Here is a 7,898-nt window from a genome sequence, read left to right on the forward strand (position 1 = left end):
GAAAAGTCCAAAATTGTGAGATGTCTTGCAGAGGGATGCAGAAGTCTTGAAATTGCCAAACTTTTGAAGCGTGATCACCGAACAATCAAGCGTTTTCATGGCAAATAGCCAACAGGGTCGCAAGAAGCGTGTTGGCAAAAAAGGCGCAAAATAACTGCCCATGAATTGAGGAAAATCAAGCGTGAAGCTGCCAAGATGCCATTTGCCACCAGTGTTGCCATATTTCAGAGCTGCAACGTTATTAGAGTAACAAAAAGCACAAGGTGTGCGATACTCAGGGACATGCCAAGGTAAGGAAGGCTGAAAAACAACCACCTCTGAACAAGAAACATAAGATAAAACGTCAAGACTGGGCCAAGAAATATCTTAAGACTGACTTTTCAAAGGTTTTGTGGACTGATGAAATGAGAGTGACTCTTGATGGGCCAGATGGATGGGCAGAGGCTGGATCAGTAAAGGGCAGAAAGCTCCACTCCGACTCAGGCGCCAGCAAGGTGGAGGTGGGGACTGGCATGGGCTGGGATCATCAAAGATGAACTTGTGGGACCTTTTCGGGTTGAGGATGGAGTGAAGCCCAACTCCCAGACCTACTGCCAGTTTCTGGAAGACAACTTCTTCAAGCAGTGGTAGAGGAAGAAGTCGGTATCATTCAAGAAAAACATGATTTTCATGCAGGACAATGCTCCATCACATGCTTCCAACTACTCCACAGCGTGGCTGGCCAGTAAAGGTCTCAAAGAAGAAAAAATAATGGCATGGCCGCTTGTTCACCTCATCTGAACCCCATAGAGAACCTGTGGTCCCTCATAAAATGTGAGATCTACAGGGAGGGATTACAGTCCACCTCTCGGAGCAGTGTCTGGAGGCTGTGGTGGCTGCTGCACGCAATATTGGTCGTAAACAGATCAAGCAACTGACAGAATCTATGGATGGAGGCTGCTGAGCGTCATCATAAAGAAAGGGGGCTATATTGGTCACTATTTTGGGGGTTTTATTTTTGTATGTCAGAAATGTTTATTTCTATATTTTGTGCAGTTATAGTGGTTTACCTGGTGAAAATAAACAAGTGAGATGGGAATACATTTGTTTTTTTATTAAGTTGCCTAATAATTCTGTACAGTAATAGTTACCTGCACAAACAGATATCCTCCTAAGATAGCCAAATCTAAAAAAAAAAAACCACTCCAAATTCCAAAAATATTATGCGTTGATATTTATGAGTCTTTTGGGTTGATTGAGAACATAGTTGTTGATCAATAATAAAAATAATCCTCTAAAATACAACTTGCCTAATAATTCTGCACACAGTGTAATATAATACTCCCCACATTCCTCTATATAGTATAATGTGTCGCATAGTCCTCCATATAGTATAATACACTCCGTAGTCCTCCATATAGTGTAATGTGCCCCATAGTCCTCCATGTAGTAATAATTAATAATAATAATAATTTTTATTTATATAGCGCCAACATATTCCGCAGCGCTTTACAAATTATAGAGGGGACTTGTACAGACAATAGACATTACAGCATAACAGAAATACAGTTCAAAACAGATACCAGGAGGAGTGAGGGCCCTGCTGCTCGCAAGCTTACAAACTATGAGGAAAAGGGGAGACACAAGAGGTGGATGGTAACAATTGCTTTAGTTATTCGGACCGGCCATAGTGTAAGGCTCGGGTGTTCATGTAAAGCTGCATGAACCAGTTAATTGCCTAAGTATGTAGCATTAACTGCATAAAGTGAATGAGAACATGATGCGAGGAACCAGATTGTTTTTTTTTTAAATGGGCCACACAGGGATCGTTAGGTTAATGCATTGAGGCGGTAGGCCAGTCTGAACAAATGAGTTTTTAGGGTACGCTTAAAACTGTGGGGATTGGGGATTAATCGTATTAACCTAGGTAGTGCATTCCAAAGAATCGGCGCAGCACGTGTAAAGTCTTGGAGACGGGAGTGGGAGGTTCTGATTATTGAGGATGCTAACCTGAGGTCATTAGCGGAGCAGAGGGCACGGGTAGGGTGGTAGACTGAGACCAGAGAGGAGATGTAGGGTGGTGCTGAGCCATGGAGTGCTTTGTGGATGAGGGTAGTAGTTTTGTACTGGATTCTGGAGTGGATGGGTAGCCAGTGTAATGACTGGCACAGGGTAGAGGCATCGGTGTAACGGTTGGTGAGGAATATGATCCTGGCTGCAGCATTCAGGACAGATTGGAGCGGGGAAAGTTTGGTAGTATAATGTGTCACATAGTTCTCCATATAATATAATGCTCCCCATATTCCTCCATATAGTATAAAGCACCCCATAGTCCTCCATATAGTGTAATGTTCCCCATAGTCTTCCATACAGTATAATACATCACATAGACCTCCATATAGTATAGTATACTCCATAGTCCTCCACATAGTATAATGTGCCTCATAGTCCTACATATAGTATAATGTGCCCCATAGTCCTACATATAGTATAGAGCTGTCAGTCAGTCTGTGGGGGTGGGGAGGTAGACGCTAAAGTGCATTTATTGTATAATTTCATTTTATTATCTTGGCTGGTGATCAAAATGCTCACAATACAATACAGAAGCTGCCTGCGGCCACCACTAGAGGAGCTCAAAATAAATTGTATACATTTGTAAGGATGGAGCTCCCCCTAGAGGTGGCTGCAGGTAGAAATAATGTTATAATTTAACCCTATGTTTACCAGTGTTTCTCCAACTACAGTGAGGATGATGATCTCTGTAGTCTTTGTAGCAGCAAGATCATATATATGCATCAACTCTGAAATCGTGGTTACACACAAGCAAACAGAACTCAGGACAATGACCTGATCACTTGAAATAACTTTGAAAATGAGTGGTTGTGGCCAGGAAGAAAACAAGAAAATATTACAGACATTCATCATGAAGTTTATGTGACTAACTCCTTACCCACACTTAAAGGGATCCTTAGAGCAGAGTCATTACATAGAAATACCAACATAATTAAAGAATTTATACCGGGATCTAAGGATGGAGAAGAAAAAGCGACATCACCGGAGGGGAACATAATGGTGTGTGAACACTAACGGGTCAAATTCATAACAAAATACAAATAAATAACTTGCAAGATATCAAATGTGCTATAGATGTGTAATAAGGACTAATAAAATATACAGTCGTGTGACGCCCCTCCTAATATATCCTGTCCCAATCATATACCACAAAATTAGAATATCATCAAAAAGTTAATTTATTTCAGTTCTTCAATACAAAAAGTGAATCTCCTATATTCTATAGAGTCATTACAGAGTGATCTATTCCACATGTTTATTTCTGTTAATGTTGATGATTATGGCTTACAGCCAACGAAAACCCAAAAGTCATTATCTCAGTAAATTAGAATACTTTATAACACCAACTTGAAAAATTATTTTAAAATCTGAAATGTCATCCTACTGAAATGTATGATCAGTAAATGCTCAGTACTTGGTCGCAGCTCCTTTTGCATCAATTACTGCATCAATGCGGCGTGGCATGGAGGCGATCAGCCTGTGGCACTGCTGAGGGGTTATGGAAGCCCAGGTTGCTTTGATAGCAGCCTTCAGCTCGTCTGCATTGTTGGGTCTGGTGTCTCATCTTCCTCCTGACAATACTCCATAGATTCTCTATAGGGTTAAAGTCAGATGAGTTTGCTGCCAATCAAGCCCAGTGATACTGTTGTTTTTACACCAGGTATTGGTCCTTTTGGCCGTGTGGACAGGCGCCAAGTCCTGCTGGAGAATGACATTTCTATCTCCATTAAGCTTGTCAGCAGAGGGAAGCATGAAGTGCTCTAACATTTCCTGGTAGACGGCTGCACTGACTTTGGTCTTGATAAAGCACAGTGGACCTACACCAGCAGATGACATGGCTCCCAAACCATCACTGATTGTGGAGACTTCACACCAGACCTCCAGCAGCTTGGATTGTGGCCTCCACTCTTCCTCCAGACTCTGGGACCTTGATTTCCAAATGAAATGCAAAATTTACTTTCATCTGAACACAACACCTTGGACCAGTGACAACAGTCCGGTTCTTTTCTACTTGGCCCAGGTAAGAGGCTTCTGGCGTTGTCTATTGGTCTTGAGTGGCCGACACAAGGAATGTGACACTTGTAGCCCATGTCCTGGAGACGTCTGTGTGTGGTGAAGCAATGACTCCAGCAGCAGTCCGCTCCTTGTGAATCTCCCACATTTGTGAATGGCCTTTTGTTAACAATCCTTTCCAGGCTGCGGTTATCCCGGTTGCTTGTGCACCTTTCTCTACCACACTTTTTCCTTCCACTTCCCATTAATATTCTTGGATACAGCGCTCTGTGAACAGCGGCTTCTTCAGCAATGGCCTTTTGTGGCTTCCCCTCCTTGTGGAGTGTGTCAGTGTCGCCTTCTGGTCATCTGTCAGGTCAGCAGTCTTCCCCATGATTGTGGAGCTAGTGAAACAGACTGAGGGACCTTTATAAACACTTTGGAGCATATACAGGTGTTTTTTGATAATTATTCTAATTTACTGAGATAATTACTTTTGGGTTTTCATTAGCTGTAAGCCATAATCATCAACATTAACAGAAATAAACACGTGAAATAGATCACTCTGTGTGTAATGACTATATAATATAGGAGATTCACTTTTTGCATAGAAGAACTTAAATAAATTAACTTTTTGATGATATTCTAATTTTGCGAGAAGCATTTGTAAGTACAAAGAAATTTAAAAAAATAGCGTCAATCACAATATTACAAGTGGCCAGAAGAGGGCAGCAAAACACCAACAGTGCAAAATGCAAGAGCAGCAGTAAATGAGCGCTGCAAAGAGTTCAGCAAAGTGCGCTTCCCCTCATAGTGTTATAGCGCCCCCATAACAACAGATGATGGATAGATAGGTAGATGGATAGATCGATGATAGATAGAATATATAGATAATATTGAATTTTATGCTGCATAAAACAATTCAAAGGAGAATTCTCTTTCTTGGTTCCTCTCATTGTTTTGTGGCACCAACTCTTCTCTTTTTTCTCCGCACAGTTCTCGGCGGCTATTCATCGCTCACTGACTGAAATGATGATGTCATTACAGATGGCTGAAACATTTTCTTCTTTACTTCGCATTCAGACCCCAGATGATCTTCATGGAAGCAATAGTGCTGAAGTGTTACATTACAACACCGAAAAAAGTGCCACCAACAAAAAAAAGTGTCAGAATGATGTCAGATACAGCGGACAGGAAGGAAAAATGTTTCCTAGCAGCTACCACTAGGGGGAGCTCACTGCATAAAGTTATTATTGAGTTCAGTGTATTATCAGTATGCAGAGAGCTCCCTCTAGTGGTGGCTGCAGGAATAGAAAATATTCATTTAGTTCTACATCTGTGCTGGGGATTTGGAGCTCTGCTTTTTTAGGCATGAAGTTTAAGGGTGGACATTCCCTTTAAGGGTGAATGTTTGTATTTCTTCCAGGAAGGTGCTCAGAGGAAATGTGGTCTGCTTCACTCGCACGGTGCCATATACACTTCTCATATTTAATTCCAAGCAACATAAATAATACCTAAGCACCGTTACCCTTCAGACTTGCCGTGAGTCACTTTCCTGGATATGGGAAAAATAAATTACATTTTTTTCCTGGTTATTGATAATAATAATAGTGGTAAAATAATAATGACGGGAAATGGTAATTTATTAGTCTCCGTCCTCGGCCCATATGGAATTATTTAGAAAGAAAAATGATTCTTTGCAACTAGAGACTAATGGTAGAACGCTGCTGCCGTAATGCGGGTGCTCGGGGCCGGGGTTGGCCCAGTTCTCTGCGGTTTGCAGTTGGATTAGCAGCTACTCTCAAGATCAAGAACTTGTAAAGGAGGATTTTTTTTCCTGGTAAATCCCATTCATTCAATACTTACTGAAATCTAAAGTCTCCATTTTATTCTAACCAAACAGTATTATCAATGGCAGAAATGTGGCGCCAAGTCAGATCATAGCGGCGCCACCTGCTGGGCGATATATATGGCAGTGGTGCAGCGAGGGGTTGGAGCAAGGCAAATATTGTGTCCCCTAACCCAGAAATAATACCCCCTGAGTGCCCCCATAAAACAACACCCCCTTAGTGCCCCATAAAACAAATAACACCCGCTTAGTGCCCCATAAAACAACACCCCTTGAGTGCCCCATGAAACAACACCCCCTGAGTGCCACCCTAGCACAAATAGTGCCCCCCATAAAACAAATAACACCCCCTGATTGCCCCCATAAAACAACACCCCCTGAGTGCCCCATGAAACAAATAACACCCGCTGAGTGTCCCCATAAAACAACACCCCCTGAGTGCCACCATAAAACAAATAACACCCCCCTGATTGCCCCCATAAAACAACACCCCCTGAGTGCCCCATAAAACAAAGAACAACCGCTGAATGCCCCCATAAAACAACACCCCCTGAGTGCCACCCTAGCACAAATAGTGCCCCCCATAAAACAAATAACACCTACTGAGTACCCCGTTAAACAAATAATGTCCCTTGAGTACCCCCATAAACAAATATTGCCCCCTGAGTACCACCATTAAACAAATAATGTCCCTTGAGTACCCCCATAAACAAATATTGCCCCCTGAGTACCGTTATTAAACAAATAATGTCCCTTGAGTGCCCCCATAAACAAATAACACCCCCTGAGTACCGTTATTAAACAAATAATGTCTCTTGAGTACCCCCATAAACAAATATTGCCCCCTGAGTATCACCATTAAACAAATAATGTCCCTTGAGTACCCCCATAAACAAATATTGCCCCCTGAGTACCGTTATTAAACAAATAATGTCCCTTGAGTGCCCCCATAAACAAATAACACCCCCTGAGTACCGTTATTAAACAAATAATGTCCCTTGAGTGCCCCCATAAACAAATAACACCCCCTGAGTACCGTTATTAAACAAATAATGTCCCTTGAGTGCCCCATAAAACAAATAACACCCCCTGAGTACCCGCATTGAGCAAATAATGTCCCGTAAATTCCCTCATAAAACAAATAACACCCCCTGAGTGCCCTCATAAAACAAATTATGCCCCCTGAGTACCCCATTGAAGAAATAAAGACCACTGAGTGCCCCCATAATACAAATAACACCCCCTGTGCACAAAGATCGAGCTGGCACAGTGATGTCCTTGCAGCGCCTGCTCCGGGAAGCTGATGACTTGGGCGCTGTACCCCACAGCTGGTTGCAGCCTACATGACGGAGATTGTCTCCCTGCTCTACCACTAGATCATTCCGCATCGGAGTCATGTGCAAAGTGGCGCTCGCCCGGAGATCTGGTGCAGAATGTGCACTGCCCCGGATCTTCAACATTAGCGACTCCACTTCTTATGGGCACAGAATTTTTATGTTGGCACCAGTTATTGACACGAGGTCTACCTGGCAGCAGTGAATCCTGTGGTTGTAAATGACATGGTTTGGGGTAAGTTGTGGAGTGGGCAGCGCTGGGCCCCTGGTGTTCCTTCGTTAACTCCATTACACCATAGCCACCATTAGCAAGAGTTGGCCGATGATAGATGCCAAGACATAAGATCAAGACGAGATCTTCGCAGAGTAGTCAGGGCAGCAAGAGTTTATTCAGTGCAGTACCCAAGCAGATGTCCACTCAATATGGAAGACTGGCAATAGGTTGTGGTTGGCGGAAGTCAAAAATCAAGGTCTGGATACAGGAATATTGGAATACACCTCTGCAGACTCATGAGACTATAGTACCTAATTTTGGGGCACAGATCTTTGAAGATGGATCTCTAGACAGCAGAGAATTCATTAGGGAAGATAGGCCAAGGTAGGCCCTTTAAGAGATGAGTGCCCGTTGAGGGGGTAACGGGGCCATTACAGTTGCAGAGGTTTCTGCAGAA

This window comes from Ranitomeya imitator, chromosome 8 (genome assembly GCF_032444005.1).
Source record: "Ranitomeya imitator isolate aRanImi1 chromosome 8, aRanImi1.pri, whole genome shotgun sequence".
Classification (NCBI taxonomy): domain Eukaryota; kingdom Metazoa; phylum Chordata; class Amphibia; order Anura; family Dendrobatidae; genus Ranitomeya; species Ranitomeya imitator.